Source organism: Micrasema longulum, unplaced genomic scaffold (genome assembly GCF_059751315.1).
Source record: "Micrasema longulum isolate JH-2025_06_02 unplaced genomic scaffold, ASM5975131v1 h1tg001208l, whole genome shotgun sequence".
NCBI lineage: Eukaryota > Metazoa > Arthropoda > Insecta > Trichoptera > Brachycentridae > Micrasema > Micrasema longulum.
The window spans coordinates 135,277-160,761 of NW_028278395.1; the positions used below are offsets into that span (position 1 = coordinate 135,277).

General features: G+C 34.7%; 2 protein-coding genes across 2 annotated transcripts in view; one reads left to right on the top strand and one right to left on the bottom strand.

The window, feature by feature from the left end:
* The window catches only part of spg (dedicator of cytokinesis spg), a 97,355-nt gene that overhangs the window by 44,306 nt on the left and 27,564 nt on the right, over window positions 1-25,485 (bottom strand). The gene's annotated exons all lie outside the window — the stretch shown is intronic.
* The window catches only part of Inx3 (innexin 3), a 29,703-nt gene continuing 15,047 nt past the window's right edge, over window positions 10,830-25,485 (top strand). Inside the window, exon 1 of the mRNA XM_088234160.1 lies at window positions 10,830-11,195. The gene's annotated coding sequence lies outside the window, so the exon portion shown is untranslated. The remainder of the gene's footprint in view (window positions 11,196-25,485) is intronic.

The following is a 25,485-nucleotide window of genomic DNA, read 5'->3' on the forward strand; positions in this document are numbered from 1 at the left end:
GCCAAAATTAAAAAAAAATATTATCTATAGTATTATCGGAGCAATGATTTATTATAGAAAGTTTTGTATCTCCGAAATTACTCCGCGTGTGACGTCTCAAGTTTTCTTCCGCTTCTTCTCGGTCAGTTCTGCCGATTGGTCCGTTGTCTTACCGTAAACCGGAAATCTTTCGCAACATTCTCATCATCGGTTGGTTCTAAGAACTAGTGACGTCGTTCGAAGTAGTTCGTTTTTATAAAAATATTTTTTATTATATTTTTCGTACATTTTCAAGAAACTTTGCGACACAATTTTATGCTCTAATTTTTACCGCGCGCGAGAAAACATTTTCCGTATCCAATTTCCCGCAGGGCTGAGGTTCTTCCTTAACTAAAACAACTTAAATAATGGAATTGAAGTTGTAAGAGTGATTCAGCGGAGAAACCAGGTCTGTTCGGTATTTGTCAACTCGAAAGTGAGACTTTGGTAATGCGACTAAAAAAGCAACAAAGGTAATGAGTCTGCTTGCAGAAACATAATAATCGTTGCAAATTGCCAAAAGAATCAGTCACCGCTTGAATGGCTAAAATTTCCCAGTAATGTCAGCGGGCCGTGGCGCGATGTATATTGTATACACCACACACTTGACTGTCGTGATTTGAATACTAAGTAAATGACCAAAGAATTTGACTGTTAGGTAGGATATACGTGTGAATATTCGTATTTAACCATCGAAGTAGTACACCCACGCTCGACAAATACGAGGCACAAAAAATGGCAACTTGCGCCTATAAATAAAACTACCCATAATTATTATTCATTGTAGATATTTGACCAAAAAAATCCAAAATCACTCGCAAACGAGTGAAGGAGTATAAAAAAAAAATTAAAAATCCAAAAACTCGCCCGATATTCTTCATTTACACAATGGACGATTATGATTACTTTTGCGTAACTATGGTAAATAAAATTCAAGAATACACACGTTGTGCAGGTGCAAAAATAGTTAACAGTATTTTATGGTAATGACGGAACAAATAAATAGTACGAAAAATTAACATAAAATCACAACAACTTATCAGCGGGAAAAAATGTATGTATAACAATAATACCTATGTCATTCTGTCAATTTCCCTGTTAGTTGCCATCCTAAAATCATGTCCATTTTTATAACATTACACCTTTTTAAAAGTAATGAGTACAATTATAAATGATAGGATTTCTTATAAACATTTTGATTTCAATGTATCGGCGCTTAATTCTAAAAATAGCTAAAAAATAGTTTAGATTTGCAGGTTTATTTTCTTTGGTTTTTATTATCCCATCAAAAAAACAACTACATTTTGGGACTACTTTTATACCTTAGCGTATCAGTGGAATTATTATACATTTTAGGGTGAGTGTATACATATGTGTATGTATGTGACAATGTGTAGTGAATATAAGTGGACTTACTGAATAGTGATCAGTAATTATTATCTGGCTTTCTTTTTAAACCTTTACGAGGAAACCAATCGACTACCTCATCCGTTGATGTAAAATTGTAAAGAACGCTTTGGTCTAAAACCCAAATTATAATAGTAAAAGTAATAAGGTACAATAAAAACATGTACATGAAACATAAGGTTATTTGGTAATGAGAAATACGTAATGGTAATGTCTGCAAAAACTTGTACTTATTACTTGCCTACTCGTATTTACCAAACTAGAAATACAAGAGTTGTTGGTACATATGCGAGAAGATAAAGGGTTTTATTGTAGTATTTATAGATATGTTCCAGTTTACATAGAAAGATAGTAGATATAATGGATTCATTTGTAAACTTAATTAAATTGGCGAAACTAATGGCACGGCAGCGGCGTTCGTAATATTAACAGCTTTTGTCGCTTTTCTATTTGTTAAGTTTATCGATGATTTATCGAATAACCGACTTTAACTTATTGAAAGACTATCAGTGGTGATAAAATATATATTTTTAAATAAAATCACGATAACAGCTTTCAGTTAGGAGATTACTCTGAAATATTCAGAAAGTATTACTTTGTAAAGGTTTGCCCTTTACCTGTATAATTGTATTTGTAATCAGTAGTAAATAAATGCAGCGGATAGTATTTTAGATTTATAACATAACGAGCTGAACCCGGCAATGCTTTGCTATTACTAGATTTGAGTTCTTGTAAAAAGATTAAATGAACACAATCGAAAGTTTGATATCAATTATCGTGTTTAGTCCAAATTAGATATGTGCGGGCGTATACATGATTATTTTTGTGTTTCGGTTTAGATAAATTGTGAGGACAGAGAATTTAGATAAATAGGTGTTCGAACGTAATGACAACTGCATGTCAGACCTTTTGTTAGAACAGACAAAATCGACGTTCCGCTCTACCGTTTTCCGCACCTCAAAACTGAACCGATTTTGTTATTTTTTAGACAGAATATCAGAATAAAATGTTCTGTTTTGAGTTTTTCAAAAATAGTTATATTTGTATTTGTATACCGTGCGCCCGAAGACAGAAGATAAAACTGTGATTTTTTTACGGGTTTGAGTGGTTCTCGTTCTCATAATAAACTTGTTTTTTTAAAACGAAAAAATATGGGGACACACCAATTGTAAATATCTATAATGTATAAAAACGAGCTCTGAGCTGGTTTGGACATATAGAGCGAATGGACAACGAAAGAACGGGTAAAAATATTTACAATGCGAATTTTCATAGATGCAGAAATAGAGGAAGAAGACCGAGAAAGACATGGCATGACCAAATCCAACAAATACTTGATGATGGATATGGCAAAAGTCGGAATAATCGGCGCGCGTGCATGAGAAGATCTATGAATGTAGAGGAAGCGAGATCTGAATGCAAAGATAGAGTGATGTGGCGTTCTATCCTCTCTGCCTACCCTTACGGGAAAGCGGCGTGATAGTTTGTTGTTATTGTAAAAAAAACATTTCTCTATGTAGATAGTCAAAAATTAAATTTAAGTAGGTACCTAAGTACTTGTTTATGTTTGAATTCCAAAACTTAAATAATAAATTATTTAAGAATTCTTTTATCAAATGTCAAACTCCGCTCAGAGAGTCAGGAATGCGATTTTTAAAAATGAATAGAATATCAGTTGATATTATTTCAGTATAACCAAAAATCCAGTAAAAAGAAATAAATAGTTATAAATTATAAGGAATTCAATAAAATAATCTGACTGGGATCCATAAAAAACGAATGTTGATTGTAAACATTCAAAAACCAGCTTTTTTTATACACAAAAAAATAACCTCCGTCCATTTTTTTGTATTCACATTCTCGGCGAACGCAACCCTGGTGATGGACAAGAAAAACATTTACGCTCCTAACTTTTTGGTACTTAATAAATTGAGGATTTTATAATCTATAAACCTTCTCGCGGCAAAGATGTACATTTAACTGAAAACCGCACGTAAATCGGTCCGGTAGTTATCGAGTCCATCGAGGACAACCATTCGAACATTGCCTTTTGTATATATAGATAGAAGAAGAAGATGCAGGATTTTCACTTAAATAATCGTTTAGATTGATTTTACATAAAATATTACAGAATGTGCATTTTTTCTCATAAAACAATACTTTACAGCAAAAACAAACTATCACATCATGTCAGGTCATGCCTTGTCTTTCTCGGTCCTCCTCGTTTTTTTACTCCATCAACAATCGCATCGTAAATCTTTTTAGTCGTTCTTTCGCTGTTTATTTGCTCTACACGTACAAACCATCAAAGCACCCTTTTCTTAGTTTTGAATATAATGCTTGTTTCAGCTTTGCATACTGCACGGATTTCGATATGTGTGCATTTAAAATATGCAGTTTTACCACACATTCGCCTGAAAAATCTCATTTCAATAGTATTCAGCCTACTTTCTTTGTTGTTTTATTTCCAATTCCACACATTAGCGTCGGTACCTGGACTCCATTGCATTACTTTTTGATATATTTTAATTTTAAAGCTTTTCAATCAATCGTACTCCATATTAAGTAAAAGAACTGAAATCTTTATTGTTGTGGGTAGAATAACACTACACAATATATTATATAAGTATGCGTGGGGTGCACGATGCAAAAAATAATGAATAAAAAATACTTTACATAAATGTTCAAATCTGTCACAATATACGATGCTGGAAGATGACAAACTTCAAATGGATATGACACTTTTTGCAGCAAAGAGTGAATAATTCGCATCAAAAGAAATGAATAAAAAATACACTGCATAAATGTTAAAATCTATCACACAATATACGATGCAACCAAGATGACAAACTTCAAATGGATATGACACTCTTTGCAGCAAAGAGTGAATAATTGGCATCAAAAGAAATATGTTCATTGTTTGGAAGAGGGGATTTATAAAACTACCCAAGTCAAAAAAGGCATCTTCTATTTCACTAAAAACAAGATTTTTTTGTTGCAATTACCTATCGATCTAATACAATTTTTAAAGGTGTTTCAGTCGTTGAAAATATAGGGATGGAAAGAATGAGAAATATTTAGAAAGGAAGGTGAGTGCCGGGAACAAGATAAACGGTGCACTTAAATCAACCTTGGAAAATATTTTTTTGCCGCAGGAGGCAAAATTAGCAGTTCACAGTGGAGTTCTGATGCCGACCCTTATGCATGGGAGCGAAGTACGGAATTGTAATAACAATGATGAAAATATGAAATGAGATCACTCAGGCGAATGTATAGTAACACGTAACAATATGTATGATAGGTGCAATGTCGAGATCTGTGCATTATTTAAGACTGAGACAAGCATTATGGCCAATATCAAGAAAATAACTTGGCGTTGGTTTGGACAAGTAGAGCGAATGGACAGCGTAAGAACGGCTAAAAGAATTTACGATGCGAATGATAATAGATGCAGAAAATGAGGAAGACCGAGAAAGACGTGGCATAACCAAATTCAACAAATACTTAAAGAGGGACATCTTAAAAGTCAGAATAATCGTCGTGCGCTCATGAAAAGATATATAAATATAGAGGAAGCGAAGTATGTATGCAAATACAGCAATGTGGCGTTCGATCATCTCTACCTACCCCTTCGGAGAAACGGCGTGATGGTTTGGTTATTTGATCTCAATACCTTAATTGTTTATGTCAACAAAGACATTTGCTTCTTGCCATAAAATTGTAGAAAAACTCTTTTGAAATAGCGTCTGACTTGTGTAGGGTTGGGTGGGTAGAAAAGTAGCGCGGGTATGGAGTACCACCCGGTGTATTTCGCCTTAAACCGCATGGATACTTCTTATAGACAATAGACATAAGACACTGCCACATCCGCAGGAACTCGCATTTTGATTTTGTCGCCATCCATCGGTCACACAAGTGTACATTTTTTTTTTTTACCAAAAAGTTTTTTTTCGGATCACAAAAATTAGATACATTCCAACTAAATTAAATAATTAATTATTTTTTTTGCATGTTACGTACATACCAGAATAAGACCAAGCGTGGTACTGAAACTTTAGATATATGTAATAAAACTTGCTGCAAATGTATGGCTAGTACGTCCACAACAAATCGTCAGTTTTCTCATCCAGAGGTGAAACCCCTACCTAAAGCTGGTCCGTTAAATATGTCAACTTGAGGAAGAAAGCGTCGTGAAACCGATATCTTATCCGAAACTCCCGCAAACACAGCCCTCGAACAGTCGAAGAATAAAGTATCTGAGAATCAGCTGGTAAAGAAAAGATCATCCAAGAAAGATACCTTTTCTCCAGCCCAAAAGATAAAGAATACTTTGCATATCATGCTGAGTCTTATTGAGAGAGTTTCCGGGGAGAAAGGTGGGTCCGTGTAAACAATTTACCTGCAAAAATCATTATAAGGAGGTCTTCTACTTTAATTTTTTTAAATTGTGATTTTGAAGACGATTAATACATGTCATTTTATTTTACAATAACGTATTAATCTTTTTATAAATAAAATTATTATTTTTGGTTCTTAATGCAAGTTGCTGATGTATTGGCATTTTTACCCCGATGATGCGGTGAAAAGGGTATCGATTTCCTCGAGAAAAATGTCAATAAAATTCTTACATCTGGAAATAACTACATTATTTTAAATAAAAACTATGCTGCAATAGTGTAATTACAAGTTGATAAACTCAGAATCCCTCTAAACGCATATGCACTCGAATTATTCAATTCAATGTTAAAGAAAGCCACTTTTCTCCCCATTCAACCCTACTTATAGAACTAAAATAATGTTTTTTAAGCGTACTTTCTGATGCCTAACTCTTTTTGACCAAAATATGACGAAGACACTTCTAGCATTAACCACCAGAATTATAAATACAGACGACAAGACGATAACAATGACATTTTAGGTAAGTTCCAACAACCACTTCGTTTAAAAAAAAAAGAAAACATAATTATCTAATTGTTTTGTACGGTAGTAAAATACTGGCTGCCGCAACAAATCGATGGTTTATAATATTTATATGTATATAGTTTAATATATAATGATTGGAAATACATATTTGTATATCTAAAATTCGCTTTAACTTTACAGACAATTGGAGATAACTCTATTAACTCCCCACTTGTAATCGGGGCCCTGATTGTTATAGATAAAATATGTCGCCGAAATCAACTTCCCCGGCCCCGGTATTTAACGATTTGTAACATTCGGGGCAATATAATATAATAATATGTTAAAGTGTGTCAAGTTCGCGTAGGCTTTATTGAAAGTTCACCGTGTTTTGTCCAGTAACGAACGTTGATCGCTTATGTCGATGTATAGTATTATAATATAATATATTAAGTATTTTACATTCCACTCGGGCGGAGACTACGATTTGAAAATGCATCGACGATCGAATGTGAAAAGGTCACATTGCAAGCCTTCCTTCCTCCCTCCCTTCCTCCGTCACCCCCACCCTGGCGCGCACCGTTCGGAGAAGAGTTGAAAATCCCTGAAAGTCCACCGCAAAACTCGTATTCACCACAAAATGATAATAAAAAAAATGTTTGAAGAGTGAACGAGAGCGGGACGGAGTGAGAAAAACCTCACCGGTTAGAGGAGCACCACTCTAGTTTCGTCACAGATATTACCGTGTGAGTTTACTAGCAACAACGGTGATCTGAAAAGACCATATTACACTGACCAAAAACATGGTAAAAGCTTTTCACATATTAAAAAAAAGAATTACAAAACACATCATGTATTGTAACGCAAGCTGAGCGAAAACATAAAATAATATTACAACAGGGATAGAGAATACCTTAAATAAGGGGATATGGAAGTCTAGGCATTTACAGGGCTTATGATATATCTTATATCTTAATGACTCCTGAGGGGGTGAAATCCAGTCTTTTGTCTACGAACATTTGGACAACTCAAATATTGTAAATAATTTACATTTATTTTATTTTAAAATAAGAATAACTAATTTAAAAGCTTTCCGTTTCTTTAATTAATTCACTTAAAATTTCAGACAATACATTATTTTTAATTTTTTAATATTTGAAGCACTAACTTTGTGGTTATTCATTATAATAAAATAACTAAAAACTACTTTTTTTTAACCACCTATTTGTTTTTCTTTCTACCCACCGGTTTCAAAGCTATACAAGCTTCTTTATCAAGGTATACTTAACTAATGAATTCTATCCTATTTTATTTTATCAATGTTTACTAAATATTATGTAGCGTATGGAGCTAATAAATCAAGTATTTTTGTCTTGAAAGGATGGGAAGCGTAATGTGAGATGAATACTATCTTTAAAACCAGACAGGAGTGGACTAAAGGAAATATTGTTTATTTGATTATTTATTATTTCTTCTTTTAATGAATCGCTTTTTTGATTTCTAAGATTTCCAAGTTGTCTAATTTGAATATTTTATTTTCAACATGAAGAATTTTTAATCCAGTGTCTATTAAAATAATGGTTTGCGAATTCAGAAAAAATATTATTATTTAGGCACCTTAAGTGTTCGTTTACTCCAATATTATACCTAGTTTATTTTTGTTTTTCCAATGTAAATTATATGCCAGATGACTTTAACTTCGTGATTTTTAAACAATGTTATATTATTAGTTGTGTAAAATATAGGTTTAATGTTTGATGGCAGTGAATTAGATAATTGTTTATAAAAATTGTAATTTATAAAAATAATCCTTAAGTCTAGTTTTAAAGATCGTATGATCGTATCCATCTCACATTGCGCTTCCCATCCTAACAAGACTTGATTTATTCGCTCCATATGAAGTATAATATTAATCAAACATTGATAAAATGAATCAGGATAAAATTCATTAGTTAAGTACACCTTGATAAAGAAGCTTGTAAAGCTTTGAAACCGGTCGGTAGAAGAAGAAAAAAAGTTGTTAAAAACACAGTTGTTTTTATTTATTAAATTTTTTTTAGTGCCTATTTTAATTTATATATTTTTAAATTTTATTTTTTATATGACATATCGTACAAAACACTCAATATTTAAATGAGCGAAATAGCGGCTAAAACGATATACGATACGAAAAATTAATATTTAAAATAATATTTAAATGAAATATTGTTCAACATTGAAAATGATAAACATGGTGCATAATTTTGGTGAGATTAAAAATATTTTATTTCATTTTTACGCCTTGCAAAAAGAACAGTCGCGTTCCAAAACCAGTCAGTTTTTAAGGTTAACAAACTTAAATCATTAGTAATTTTTAAGGAAATAAATGCACGATTGTAGGTTATCTTATAATTAATTTTCGTATTTTCGTACACCTTATAAATTATAAATATAATCCGTTTACATGAAAATCACAGCATGACATAAAAATAAAATATAAAAGTGGTGAATAATATTTTCAATTGAAAAATAAAAAATACAAATAACGAACATCACGAGGAATCAAGTTGGGGTAGTGCGGCTCAGAACTCGGACCTCTGATCCGTGAGTCCGCCTATTACTAGCCAAGGGGCCCGACAACCCGAACCATATGAGGTTAAGAGAAATTTTAAATCATCTTAATCCGAGTATGTAGTTAGATGAAAAAAATCCTAAGTTTTAAGTGACACTAACTAAAGCGCAAAAAATAAACTGGAAACTAAACACAAAAAAAACAGTATGGCTAAATTTAAATTTTACGATAAAATTATGCCAAAAAACATAACCAAATTTGTATGAGCTGTCAGTTTACGTAATTTAGTTTTTATTCAGTTATGTTTGTAACAAATAATCGTAACATTGACCGTAGTTTCAGTTATTTTATTAAATGTTTGCAAGCCATTTTTCCAAAAAGTGTTTTAATGTCGTTTGAGTTCCTCAGACTCTCATCGTCTCAATTTTTATGTACGATATTTATCCTAGTGTATTAGCAAAAACATGATTTATGTCACAAATACTTAAAGAGGGACATGTCTAATATCTGAATAATCATTAAGCGTATATGAGAAGATGTATGTATGAAGAGGAAGTCTGGTCTGTATGCGCCCATCGTTCTATTCTCTCTGCTTGCTGAAACGGAGTGATGATTCGTTTGTGATTGATTTATTTTAAACATTATTTTCCCTCTCTTGTACATTTATTTACCCTTCTTTCTCTTACAGCATTTCAATTTTCCGCCGACGATATAGTCTTAAGATATGAAAATTCAAACACATTTCAAAATACCTGTTTTAACCTGACAAACAAGAAGATATTGCACAATACTTTGTAAAAAAGAAACTATTTTAATTCATCGGTAATACAAGACGTTATTATTTGTCATTTTAAAATTAAAATTAAGGCATGTTCATAACCCTCCACGAACCAAAATAATTATTTCGATCTTATTTCACCACCTCATTCGATTCATTTTAATGTATTCGAAATTTGTACTTTTAATTCATCAACTTTAATTTAATAATTTTTTGCTCCACGTGTATTCTTTATCTTTACTATTTTTTTATATTCAGATTCTTTACTCTTACTCAAATTTATAAAAAAAAACAACCTGAATGTAATATTCCATTCTTATTTTATATGTTTTAAAAAAAAAATTATTTATATATACACCATAGATTTCATCACGTATTCTAGTTTTAGTATACCCATGCACAGGCTCTTAGGGATTTATTTTTGTTTTCATGTAAAGTGATATATTATGTAATATTTTTGATGTTTGAAGCCCTTACTTTGTGGAACATTATTATTTGAAAATAAAATAAAATCACTTTGTTTTTATGTACCACTTATATTTTTGTATAATTTAACAAACAACTAGTTTCGGCAATACTATGCCTTCTTCAGGGTTAATTACAAACAAACATATCATATTTAAATTAAATAATGATAAAAAAGTACCAAATGCAAGCGAAAATTTTGTAAATATTAAAAAAAAACATTTGTGTTATTTAACAACGTGTAAAAAAGTGTTAAAGTGTAAGTAGGAATTATGACGAGGTCAGTATTACGATTTTAATTGTTTTATTCGTTGAAGAGGAATTAAGTCGTAGGAAAAGAGGAGCTTTATTGGGAAAGGAAGTGTAGAAGTATCGTCACCTCAGTTCGTTTTTATCTAACATACCAAAATCCAAATCTGCAGAAAAAGAGCTTAAAAGTTTTTTTACAAAATAGGCATGAATAATGACCAAACTTTAGACAAAATTAGTTTAAAAAACCCCTTAAACAATCTTTTAAAAATATTTTTTTCATTCACATTTTATAAATAAAGGCTCTCTCAGAACTCCCGTACACTTTACTCAATTCCGATAAAAATGATATGGTGGACAAAAACGAACTGAAGCGACGGTATGTAGTACCGGCTCGCGTCTACCTACTACCTACTCTCGGTTCAGGCTTCAGGCCCGAAGTGGGACGGCCGGCAGTAGAACCCTAAACATCTGACGGCGGGTACAGGGCAGGCACAGGCGGTCTGGAGTCGAGCACGGCCACTCAGCACTCAGCCCGCAGCCGCAGTCCTCACAGTTCTCCGTCAGTCACACGGCGACCTGAGCCGAAGTAAGCCGAAGGGGGCCGCAGCTGCCGCGAGTTACTAACATCTGCCAGTGGGTCCGAAACCGAGTGCCATCTAATATTCGTGAAATAAATACGGGGCGCCACCCATTCCTTACAAAATGACCGCTTCGTAAAGTTAAAATAACGAGTGCAGTGAAACGAAATAAACTCGCTATCGAGAAGTGGTTACTTTGTGTTGTGCTGTTGTAAAAGTTTTGACATAGCCGCGTTTATTAAAGGTAAGAAGGAGATGGTGCTATAGATGTGAGACGTACGTCGCACGGAAGCCGTTCTGGACGTAATTCCAGAATGGCTAAAAGTTAAATGATTCGATGCCTTTGTATTATGTTTTCTTCCAGGATAGGACTCGAGGATGCAATAAGCACGTATTCTCCGACTGTTTCAGAGTCGTTATCACAAATTTAACTCAATTTCCTGCGGTCATGTTATCACGCGGGAGCATTGTTCAACTTTGAGGAAATGAGACAACTACTGTTTTATACAATGGCGTTACAGACATGCTTTAAAAGTTCGTAAACATTCATAACATTGGACTCAACGAAAAGTACCCATAATAGAATTACGATTTAACAGTAAAATAATTTTATTAGTGAGCTAAATGTTTCGATAGTAAAAAAAACGAGTTTCTATTCGTGAAAAAAAAATATACCATATCTATAAGTTCCTATTTTCGATCCGCTTAGTTTATTATTGAATCTCTAGAAGTTCGGTGATGCACATGACCAATAAAGCGCAGTACAAAAGCCTAAAGTAGCTATTGACGGCATTTTAAAAAGTTCACAAAGCACAGTAAAGTTTACAATGCATCTCGTGAAGTCAGTTATCAGTGGAGAGAGTTGCTTATAGAGAGGGCCATACTCGCCTATGCTAGAGCGGGACCACTGACAACAAACGATCCCATAGTATAATATTCCATACTACTGTTCATTCATTTCATGGGGCCATCTTACGGCGTATCTCTTCACCTTTACCTTTCTCGCACTGGACAGCTCACTTGCGACTGTGACCACTAATAATAACTACTCGCTTTGCTATAATATAATATTAAGAGAACTACGGGTAATTCAGCTAACTAACTTCAGAACACTCCGTTAGTGTCGAATTGAGGATTACGTTTTGTTGTTTGAAAACAAAGTTATTCTCTCTAAAAACAATCGATTTATCAAAACACACGTGCATAACAGTAAACAGTACAACACACATTATTACATAATACAACCACAGGTCAGTCGAGATCAATGAATCAATTGAGGTGGGTGTAGTTATAATTAGTAACAACCGTAGTAAAATTTAACGACCAATATTATTGATTGTTACAATAAAATGAATACAGATTCCAAATTTCAACGTGTAATTTGAATAAGACTAGTATTTAGTTGGTAATGTTGGCCAGTAACATTTTGTGTAGTTCAAAAGTTACACATTTAAAGTGAATTCAGCACCCAGCAAAACAAACATAAAATTTTCTTATATTTCACAATAAACAAAAAAATATTTGGGGATCAAAGTGAGGAATTTGATTTTAAAATATAACCCTTATATAGCGCCCTGCATCACCCCGCATGCACTTGGTGGGTTATTAATGATTTTATTATGCGCAGAACTGCATCATATTACTATTTATATTTACACAGGGCTAATGGGTATTAATAAAGCTGGAGTGCAAGATATGATTATTATTAAATTTTAATTTTAGCGGATAAGAATCTTGTTAAAAAATATGAAACAAGTTGTGGTGGAACGGGGTAAGACAAATAAATCAATTAATAATGCAAAAATTTCAAAGTAATAAGGATCTACCTATACCAATAGATCTACCAACAGTGCATAGGCCAGGGAAGTTATACTGATTTAATAATTCTGGATATTTGAAGAATTAACAATACTAGCGTAAAATGACCGAACGTAATAAGTAATTACATAATATTGATGTGTAAAAATATTATTCTTGTATATTTTCATCATCATCATCGTCTGTTCACAGCAGGTAAAATATCGCAGCGTAAAACCGTTATTAAAGCAATAACTCGTGTCGACCTTCCCAGGAATCGAACCAGAGATCACAAATATGGTAACCAACCACCATAGTACGAGGCGGACTTGTATTACCCATTCGATTTCCTTTCTAGGATTTCAACTGCGAAAAGCCTTCGTGTCAAAAACACTCGTCCAAGATTCAGGTTCTATTTCACGCACATAACTGTATTCTTCATCCGTCCGGAGGCGGATAATATTTTATAAAAATACAATAATTGTCATGCAGGCCAAGAATTAGACAAAGCGTTATGAATCATTATTATTTGAGACATGATTCGGGACTTCATTAAACCCCCTGATAAAATAGTTACGACGAACAAACAAACGATACGTTTTTATAATCTGACAATCATAATAAACCATGAAAGCGTGTTATAAAAATGTAATATTTGTAGAGGTACACGACAGATAAGGAACGCTGTTACCGAAAAAAAGATATCCATGAAAGTACGATGAAGGACTTATATTGAAATAAAAAGGCCCTTTTTTACATTTATTTACATCAGGGGTGCTATTCTGAATCGCTCTTGCGGCACGAGAAAACAGTTTTTCTTGTGTATTTTGTATGTAAAATAACGAGATAATACAGCCGCGAGAGAGTTAGGAATACCACCCCAGTACATGTTTACAAGCTTTTAAGACTTGCGGGAAGAATACAGAAATTAAATGAGAAAATGGTGAAACTTTTGTATTCAAAGCTATGCTAACTTGTGAACTTTCTCTGTGAGCTTTTTGTATTTTTTTAAAAATCGTTTGATATTTTTAATTAACATGGGTGTTTTGTACATAAAAAACCAGGAAAAAAGTTTTATGACTGAATACAGAAACATAATATAAGCGACGAGTTTACTTCACATTTAAAATACCAGTTAATTCACTTCACCTCCAATGGGCTCATATGAAGTTATTTTGCCGTATAATATAAAATATAGATAACTTATTATCTTTTTTCTAAATAATTACGTACGAATTTCGATAAAATTATAGGTCAATCATCTTATCGAAGCCTATTTTTAGATAAAAGACTGAGAGATTTTAAAAAATAAAATAAAAATACATTGACAGGCATCTAATTACTGAAAGTGTTAATTATTTCCTTAGAAGTTATTAGGAATTGTGCTGAAAGAAATCGTGACCTTAGAAAACGACCGATAAAACCGACGTAACCCGAGGCAGATTAGTGCGTAGCCCCGTCGACTCCTGAATTCAGCAGACAGGCACAGCGCACAGCCAATACGGAGACCTGCATACCAACAACATCTCATTCACACCGGTCAGAAATCAATCAAGAAACGGGTTCCAGAACACCAACTCGTAAAAAGTTATAGCTTTTTGTATCGGCGGAACACGTGTACGTGAGACTCTTTTAGGTGGTGGTCGGCTCGAAACGGTGCACTCGATCTGTGTCCGGCACTAATAGCCCAGGGTGAAACTACAAAACAAAACTACGATAGACATAAAATACGAAAGCAAAAATGACTATTAAAATAATGATTCATAAATTCCTTCTCTTTGTGTATTGGGTATTATTTTATTTTATTTGGAATTTAAACAGATGTACAGCTTAAAATGCTTGTACTTCTTCTACTACTACTACCATCATATCAAACTAATTAATTTCATCTGTTTTCAATGCAACAGCAAGGCTTATTACGGGAGTAATAAAATATTCTCACATCTCACAACATCTTCGAGATTTGCACTAGTTAAAAAGCCCAGAGAGAATAAAATACAAGCTTTGCTGGACAGTATTCAAATCCCTTCATGACATGGCTCCAAAATACCTATCGGACCTTTGTATTGGGGAAAATACATGTCAAAGAAAATCTACTCTTAGGTCAGCATTTGATTCCGGAAGAGGAAAACTTGTCGAAATCCGGCGCTCCCCAAACACTAGATTTGGAGATCGTGCTTTTGCCGCCGCCGGCCCCTCTGCCTGGAACAACCAATTGCCTTCAAACTTACGAATCATCGATAGTCCCGTCTAAGTCAGTTCAGATCCCAACTAAAATCCCACTTCTTTAGACTATCATACCCTCAATTTTAAATCTGTAATTATAATATATCACTTTAGTTTAGTTAGAATGTAAGTTTAGGTATACAATTGTAAAATGCCCTTGAGGTGATTTTTTACAAAAATGGCGTTATATAAATCAGCCAAATATTATTATTATTATCACGCTATTTCCCCGTAAAGGTAGCCAGAGAGAATAGACCGCCACACACGTCCATGATGGCATACAATTTTAGCTTCTTCTTCCACATTCATACATCTTGTCACACATGCCATTCGGTTCTGCCTGCTTTTGACATGACCAGACTTAACATTTTGGTTTATCTGATCATGTCACGTCTTCCTTGGTCGTCCTCGTCCCACGGTGTCGTTCATTCTTGCCAAATATACCCGTTTTACCATTATTTCGTCATCCATTCTTATACCTATACTAAGAAAAATATAAATAAAAAACGTAGTAGGGCCTGCGATCCAATTATACGAGTATGTACAAGTATTCCCTTAAACTTTACAAAATGAAGCGACGGTTTTAACAATATAAATAAAAAGGAAAGGTGTATCGACAAAACGAGGAGATAGTGGGAAGGGAAAATAAGGAAAGTGACGAGGAGTGGTAGAGGATGAATAAAGGAAAGTAGGAGTGTAAATGTCTATTGTTATATTCTTATCTTTGAATGAACTTATAACTGAACATGAGTAACTTGAATTGTTTAAACGTTTTTCATTTTATTTTTACGCAGTTTATTATTATGGATAACTTATATAGCGCCATTTTCGTAATGTAATACCTCAAGGACGCTTTACAAAGTGATTATATGAAGAAATAAATTTAATTTTAACTTTTTTAGTTTGTAATTTAAGAAAAACTCAAATAACATACTTACTTTTTTCTATTGTTTTATTTTTATCGTTAAATGAATTTACAACGGCAACAAAAGAAACTTAAATTATATACAAGTTTTTAAAAAAAAAAAAAATATTTTTAACATTACTTTTTTTTATTTCCCTATTGTTATATTTTTATCTTTTAAAAAAATACGTATCTAATACATACAGCGCTGCTGAGAATCAGTATTTAGTGACTCTTTTATCCGTCTAGGTGTACTAAATAATATATTGTAAATAAATATTATTATTATTATAAGAAACATATTACAAAACGTAGTAAATTGTAATACAAGGTTTTTTTGTTTAAAATTTTTCATTAATATTTGAAGCACGAACTTGGTGATTTTCCATCTTAACATATAAAGAAATATTTACTTAGTTTAAAATCACTAAATGTACAAAAAAAAATTGCCGACCGGTTTCAAAGCATTACTGTTCCTTCGTCAAGTCATAAGATAAAAACGAAATATTATTTACTTACTAAAAATAACAAGTAAGAATCTTAAATGCATTATTTGCTATCATTATGTGTTTATTTTTGTTTTTGTTTGTTATTATCTAGGTAGGCAAATAAAAAGTAAATATTTATCTATATTTTATGGTTTTAAAAATATTCGATTAAGTAATACTAGAAAAAAAAATTAGCCCCATAGAAATTTGGCAAGTAGTTATCAAAATTATGGAAACACGGTTTTAAGTCGATGAATAGATTATCGAGGAATATGAAGAAAAAAAATGGCTGCCAGAAAGTTGACACGATGCACGGTATAAGTACAGTTATGCACGATATAGCCGGACTGACGACTTCAGAGGCGTCAGACACAGGTTAAATGCGTCAGAAAGTTACCACACTAAAAAAAAAAAAGAGTTATTATATTTTTTCCATCTGTTTTACTATCTTTCCGAGTGTATGTATCGAGACGTTATAGGAGCCGGCTTTGTAGTCGATCGGTAGATACATACAGACGATCGTTAAGCGTACCGTATAGGTGATTTCCAAAAGTCATGCAAAATTCATGTTCAAACGAGCATTTTTTGCTTGAATTGGGATTTATTGGAGTTCATAATCGCTTTGAAGTGAGCATTTTTTATTACAGAAGCCTATTTAAAATATAAATGAGAACTATATTTAATGTTAATGACGTAAGGAACGCGGACTAATTGTTTGCGGTCATTCCATTGGCTTGTTTCGATCATATGATGTCGATATGACAAGTAGGTAGAACATACCGAGGTAAAATACGGATAGTACAGAAGTTATGTATACCGTCTCGATATATACAGATGAAGATAGCGTTCGTAATAGAGGCACTGGTGACTTGTGACTCGGCACCTTGCCCTTCCGAGAACTCGTCTACCGTCTCCGGCTCTATACTCCATGGCTACAGTAACTACGCTCTACCAGCGGGCTTTACCTACCCGGAGGACTGACGACAAGGACGGCTTTACCTAGCGGTGGCCGTCGGCCGGCAGTCTCCAGGTCCGTATTCAAATGGGAACTTGAAATTTATCTTCAATTTTATATACGAAGTAAAATTAAGTTTTCGGTGTGTGTTTTTTTTTCTAAACACGTTCAATTACATGCTACCGACGAAGATACTTTGAATTTTAATACAAATACACACAATTTCGTACACATAGCAATGTTAGCAACGATATACTTAACTTCTGTACTATATGTGTCTACCTCGGTATGTTTTACCGACTTGTCATCTCGACATCGTACGGTTCGAATGACAACCAATGAATGACCCCGAAAATTTAGTCCGCGTTCCTTAATTAAATTTTAAAATAGCTCATATCTATATTTTAAATAGGCTTCTGTGATTAAAAGCGGCCACTTCAATGAATCTCAATTCAAGCAAAAAAATGCCCGCTTGACCATGATTTTAATATGACTTTTGACGATTACCAAGACGGTATGCTTAACTTTCGTCTGTATTTATCTACCGAGCGATTACACAGCCGCCTCTTTTAACGTCTCGATAACACTCAAGAAGATAGTAAAACAGATGAGAAAAATATAATAACTAAATTTATTTTTATAGTGACAACATTTTTACGCCTAGATGCTCTTATATGTTAATATGGCAGAATCTAGCCACAGTATCTGCGCACCTAACCTTTCGTTTTCAAAACTGACAGTTTAAATCGGGTTGTGGTCCCATGGCTAGTGTCTCGGACTCACGGCTCAAAGGTCTGTGGTTCGAATCTCACACTACCCTAACTTGATTACCAGTTTCTAATAATAAGTTATATACAACTCGTTGAAAATGGCCCCCAAAATTAAATATTTGGGAGAACGAAAATATTTATTTTGCTAAAAAAAAATGGCGGAATTTAATTTGACTCAAAATTTTACTTATTTCTCTCTCATATTTGAAAAAGGCTTTTAAGAAGAAAAAAAACTGGCCACCTCAGAACGATTTAAGAAAATAAATTAATTGTTATTAAAGCAAAAACTGCTCGGCGGAAAAAAAAAATTGCCACTTTCAATGAGTAAATACGTGTACCGTGAGGTACTAGACCCGTCGGTACAAACCGATGTACTTACCTCAAAACTTGAAGGTGGGGGGTCGGTAATGTATCTTCGTAATCGCTACGAGTAATTATTTATCTTCAACTTTGACGTCCGTATACGTACCGTGGCGTACGCTTCCCCTTGTTACATATCGATGTACCTACCCAAAACTTGAAGGTAGGGGGTCGGTAGTGTATTTTCGTAATCGCTCGGGAGAATTTATCTTCAACTATACCGCCATGGTGAAGGTATGACGTCCTTAGCTTCCCATCGTAACCGCGGCCCAGGTAAACGAATATCAATACTGTGATTCATGTTCATACCTGCCAAAAAAGACTCGCTAAGCGATTGAAATAATGTCCATTCAGGAATAATATAACACTTTAATGAAATATTGCTGAGTACAGAAGTATGGAATCCAAGGTGTATTTAAAAATAATAATATCTCGTTTTAAAATGATAAAATACAGTAAGAGTCAATTCTCGTGTAAAATTATATAGCGACACTCTTTATCGGACGGCGATTTACATATTTTTCTAATATTCCACCGTTGAACTTTACGTGTGTGCGTCTATGTATACCTCCTCATTATTCCGATGATATAAATTGACCGTGTCACAAGCGGTATGCGGTAGTCCCTGAACTGTGTAATCGACTGTGGTGTGGATAAACAGTAGCTGTTTGGAAACATCGGACGTATTCCGCGTTTATCTACTTAATTACTCAACTATCAGTGATATGAATGACTTAGTTAATACTGCCAGTGGCAATGAAATAGTAAAGGGGATATATTATGGTATTGTGTTGGATGAATGCATTAAAAATAGAATCGAGACGTCAGAAAGTATGTAGGACGCTGATAAGACGAAAATGCAACCCCCGAGACACAAAAGCGCACGAAAACCTTCAACAGGTAGTGCCGGGGGGTGGTGGCGGGACGGGGGGCGGACCGGTCGGTGAACAAAGACTCGAGTGCGCGCGGGGAGCGGCGGGGGGAGCGGGTAGGGACAAGAATGCGGAGCGGGGGGTTGGCTCGTAACACCGGCAGAGGGAGGACCATGACATTGCCAAAAGTGCAACAACACCAAACTGAATATTTTCTACAACAGCGACCATTTTGACATCAAAGAGCGATTGCAAACGCTATCTTCATCGGTGCATATAGAGACGGTATAAAGTAAAATCGATATGTATGTACGAAAATGTATAAATTTGTATGAAAATTTAAAGTTTCTTTGTCGGTAACCAATAATTGAACATGTTTAGAAAAAAATGTATGGATATTTTATTTTTCTTACAAAAAAAAATACTTTGCAGATAAAATTGAAGATACTTTTTAACTTCCCGTTAGAACACGGGCCCAGGGCCCCGATTACAATGGGAAGTTAACAGAGTTATCTTCGACTGTCTATAAAGAAAAACCGATATTTTTGTACGAAAATGAGTATATTTGTATGAACATTTAAAGTATCTTCGTCGGTAACCTATAATTGAACATGTTTAGAAGAAAAAAATGTATGCCTATTTTGCTTTTCATACAGAAAACTTAATTTTACTTGTAGATAAAATTGAAGATAAATGTTAACTTCCCATTGTAATCGGGGCCCAGGGATGTTAGATATCGATTTGTATTTGCTAATCAGGTTCCGCCAGCGTAGCCAAAAACCGAAGCTCATCGCGCAACCGGTTTAAGATCCAATTTCGATTACATTTCGTACTGTCGGCTATTTGCCAGCAATGCGCCAGACGTAGATTACGTTGGAGGATCGCGTGCATATTGACCAGGTCGCATAGCACGTGGTAGAGGTGGTGCAGACCGCCATCGTCAGTTCAGGCTGCGGTGGAATGGGCGAGCTGCGAGATGAGAGTCGAGCGGGCGGAACAACGGGCGGACTGCGGACGGTGCGGACCCGACAGCGACCACCGGAATGCGGTGCCACTTAGAAAACCAGTAGCCGATGATGACTAAATTTCACTTTACGTTGTCTGAGAGGCGCGCCTATATACTCGTATGATAGTGGACTAGTGGTATTACCAGTCTCCCAGACAGTCTGCACTGCGTTAGCTATAATAGGTACAAACATTTCTTTTATGTTTAATTATGCGTATGATTGTCAATGTTGACCGTAAAATTATTAAAAAGATACGTATTTAACTCATTGCGGTTTTATTCTGACAATTGACCAATTGTAGTTAATATCCGGAAACCTGACCAATTAATATGTTAATGTGAACGTTACTTTGACGCGCAAAACTAGAGCAACTATTCGTCGCATCATATGATTTGTAAAACACTAGAAATTCAATAATCAAATGGAATCAAAATTCATGAGATCTACGTCATTATCTAAAGGAAAAGATTAACGTTTCTAAGAACAATCAAAACTCACGAAGGAAGTTATAACGTGTGAATCACAGATCCTTAGCATTTTCCGGGTAACCGCAAAGGACGCAAAAGGAGCAAGGTGACTGTCGCATAAGCGAGAATGTAATAAAGTCTTTTTTGCGATGACATCAGACGACTACTTTTTACCTTTTAATAATTCTCCGAAATTAAAATGTGAAACATCACATAAAACAAATAAACTTTAAAACAGCGATAATTAAACTTAATGTTTTTACAATATACGAGTAAATAGACAATTAATAGCATAATAACCGTTATTATTTTGATATTGCGTTATGATAAATTAAACACTAGAGAAACCAAAATAAATATACTGATTGCATTATTAAGTATGCAGTTCAAAATTAAAAGTAAAAGGGTAATTATTTTAAATAAATACATTTCACGTTTAAAATTATTATTTACAGAAATTATGATCATGAAAACTCACGGACAAAATAATATAAATAGTATAATTATAAGAACATAAAAGGGTTTTCGGGGTCTGGAAAACGGTGTCAGACGATGGTCTATCTTAGACGAACGTTAAAATCTACAGCGCACGATAAATTAACATAGGACGGATTGATATTAATTTTGTAATAATGAAAATTTAATTTATTTATAATGAGACAAACGCACTTATCAGTACCAACACCATGAGGCCAACCAATCTACCCTCGAATTCTGGCTGAAGTAGTCGCTGCATAATGTTTTTTAAAATACAAAAAATTATGATTAATGTCAATCCACCCTTATTTGACCGTGTCGTGCGAATTAGGACGATTCGTGGTAGTAGTAGAAGTTTACGAAGATATCTGTATTGTATCAAACTGAACTCTCAGTTGTCAGTTCAAAAGGATCAAGTAATTGCCATGAACATGTGAGGACTTCAATTATCAGCTGACCAGCGGGCCAGTCGTCTACTGTGTCGCTACTCATCATACTGACCGGCTAATCAGTCACCGTCTCGCAAAATAAACGCCTTACACAATTTTCAAAGTCAACAATAGCCTGCTTATGCAAATTTGAATTTTCGTGCCATCGTGGCTTTTGCACCAAGATTAACCGGATTTGTCACAAGTTATTTTGTATTTCTAGTGATAATTATACTTAATGAATGCCATATTTATATTTGCCGAAAGCTAAAGATGGCATGTTTTCACATACCCGTACCTAAAAAGATAAAGCCATACTTTATTTTGTGAATTTGATCTCTATTAATGCATTCAATTTGACTTTTTTTAAACTTTTTTCATAAAAAAATATATAAATAGGTAATAAAAAAATTACGCTCTGGTATAGTCAGGTTTGACAGCCAATTGGGAAACGACTTTCTAAGGTAAACAATATTACTTAGCTACAGAGTTATCACAGCATCAAAAATATGTTCGTGACTTTCAATGGGGTAATGGTAAGTTTTAATTAGGAAAAGGGGTTGCGAGCTGAAAATAGTAGTTAGAGCCAACCCCGTTCGGGAGTTGAAAATTTTTGCGTTATTTAATCAATTTATTGGTTTATAATAGGTAGTGTCGTATGTAGTGGGCGAGGTTAGGAGAGGCTCAAACCTTCCCCCCATCGAAAAGTAGTTCACACTAGATTTAATGAATTTGAAAACCCTATAGGTAGCTACTACTAATTTTTTACCTTTACCTAATATGACATAATGAAAAACCAAACCTGGGCCAAAATACATCGGTGGGAACACCAGGTTCTCAACGAGCCATTCTGTAGTTCTCTAGAACACCCTCCGTGTGGAAGCTATAAATACGCCAGTGAATGCTAGTAGGAACTTAGTTATGAATATGAAAACTATGTCAATTAAAAAGACGTGGAAAATTCATGTATTTTTAATTTATTAGCTAACAATTAATTAATTATATTCTTATTCTGGATATTTTTTAGAGCGCTATTTTTATACAAATCACCTCAAGGGCGCTGTACAATAAACATCCCGACACGTCGCGTCGTGCAGCTACCGAGCGCACAGGCGGTCGGGATTCTAGTTCCCTATTTCCAATTATGTTAAATGTTAATAATATTTATATAGGAGCTAGATTACAACACATCTTGCAGCTACAGAACGCATAGACGCTTAGAAATCTAGCCATACGTTAATTTATAATAGAATTATAAATCATACCAGGAATTGTTCTATCACAAAAAATAAAACAGAGTACGGTAAACATGAATAAGACAGAAATAGTTGATGACGTATAAACCGCATCCGCAAAAAAACACTGTTGCTACTGGGTGTTTTTTTTTTGGCTAAGCGACTAACATCTAACATGATTACATTATAATATCTGTAGTAGAATAGATTAGAATGGACGAGTGGAGGGGACGCGCCGCCGCGGCTACCGGCCGCCGCCGCGCCCGCCGCTCGCTATGCCCCGGGCGCCCGGGCCCTCAAATACGGTGACCAGGTTCTGATAACCGGTGACTAATGCATTAATATTTGGCCAATTTTTATTCCGTCATTTTTGTAAAAAATCACCCAGCCGAGGGACCCTTTACAATTCTGTACTTAAACTTACTTTCTATCTAAGTCAACACTACATATTAAACTCTACGATTTTAAAATTGAAGGTATGATAAACGAAAGAAGTGGATCCCGATTGAAATCTGAACTGGCTGGGACTGTCGATGGTTCGCAAATAATGTGAAGGCAATTGGATCTATGCAGAGGGGCCTACTACGGTAAAAGTGCGATCTCCGAACCTGGCAACGCCGTAGTTCGACAAAATTTCCTCAGGTTGAACCTGTCGATGGCAATTATCAATATTTTTAGTCAATAATTAGCTTAGCACGTGGATTACTATTTCTATTAATTTAAGATTTTTTTTTTAATTTTACAGTTTCGGAATTATTTATCATTTTCACTCAATTTTCCGCCTTTTCTTATTCATTTTAACTTGGCGGCCTTTTGTTGGAATTCCGAGAAATTGTCTAGACCTTCTCTCCACATTTTGAATGAATGCTAGTGAATTCTATCCTATAACATACATAAATTAAGGAAATTTCTTTTAGATATTTTCTTTTAATAATCAATAGAATTATCAAATACTTTGCTATTGCTTTTGTAAATTCATGGCAAATTAACGGTGATAATGCTCATTAAAACGCTCGTCCAATATTCTAGTTGTATTTCACACACAGAACTGTGTTTTGCATCCACCAGGACTCAGAATCATTATATTCCATCACTACTGGCGACTGGTTCTACAGCATACAGCAGACTCAATCTTCACGTGTTTACCGTTTCTCGTCCATTGCGACAATAAGGCCTGATTCTACTCGTAATTCGGAATATCCCGAGCCGCGCGATAATCCACGTCACCTGACTTCGGCTAACCGACTTTCCTAAAGACTCCTAGCACGACGACTCAGCTTACCGCTGACCGACTGCAACTTGGAATTAATTTTTAAGTGCCATATTTCAATTAGTTTACATCGATCGAAAAAAACATATCTCTTAAGACGCTACGCGCGAAGTACTTGTGCAGTATACATCGAGTAAGATGTATACGTCTAGAACGTATGTATTTCAGAATGAACATTCGCGAAGACGTGGCTTGTTGCGAGGAAGGTCAATTGTTCATTAAATGCGAAAGAGGTCGTTCGTTACTTAAGATGACTTGATACTCGTATTATAGAATAATAATAATTACTAAACAAGTGTTTATTCATTTTGAAAAATGAGACAATCAAAACGAAAACGACATAATAAATCGGTAGAAACGAATGTGAATAGAATTATAATAAAGCTATAATATAGCTATATCTCACAATTTATTAGACGACGATTCGATGTAAAAACAACAAAAAATATAGACATGTAGCGGATATCACACTACGGAATGCAGAGATTGGAAGGCGGACCTATAATTCGGGAGATCCAAGACCAGTTGGTTTCCTCGCTCACGACCGCAGTTCAAAGTTCAATATTCGTGAATAAAAGCATGAGGTGCATTTTAAATGGATTTTCACCGCACGATACATAGTACACAGCCACGGCATATCACTCACAGGTCACAGTTAGGTAGGTAGGTATGGGCAGTGAATACTCTACTTGCGCTCTGTGCAGTGTGTAAAGTGTGTGCATCGTTACAGCGTAGTCTGGGGTCCAGGCTGAGCCGTCTGAGGCTGAGGCGGGGTCCAGTATCGAGAATGCGCTCCGGGGAAGGAATCGCCCCAGGAGGACATTGACATACTGTCAGTGAAAGGAAGTTATTCAGCCTAGAATTTACTATGCATTGATTGCTTGTAATATACCGTATACCGCAACCTTCATTGGCTTCTGGTATAATTTGGATATAATTCAGATACGTGGTTGATAATTTTATTAGATAAGATGGAGAACTGACTCGGTTGAAGACTTCGGTTAGACATTACAATATAAGCAACTGATTTGATAATACAGCGCCAATACAACTCGCAATAAAATTTGTTTTCTTCAAGGGGTCAAGGGCACGTTCATTAGATTATCTGTCGTGGTTCGTGGTACACTGTACGTACACCTACACGATACGAGTAACTATTTAAACAACATACGAGAGAGTCATGAGACGACAGTAAGACAGATCCATTTAAATTGTCGCCGATTCTTCAGTTCCATCAATCGACTCTTCTTGCGTAACTGTTCGCATTCCGAGCTGACG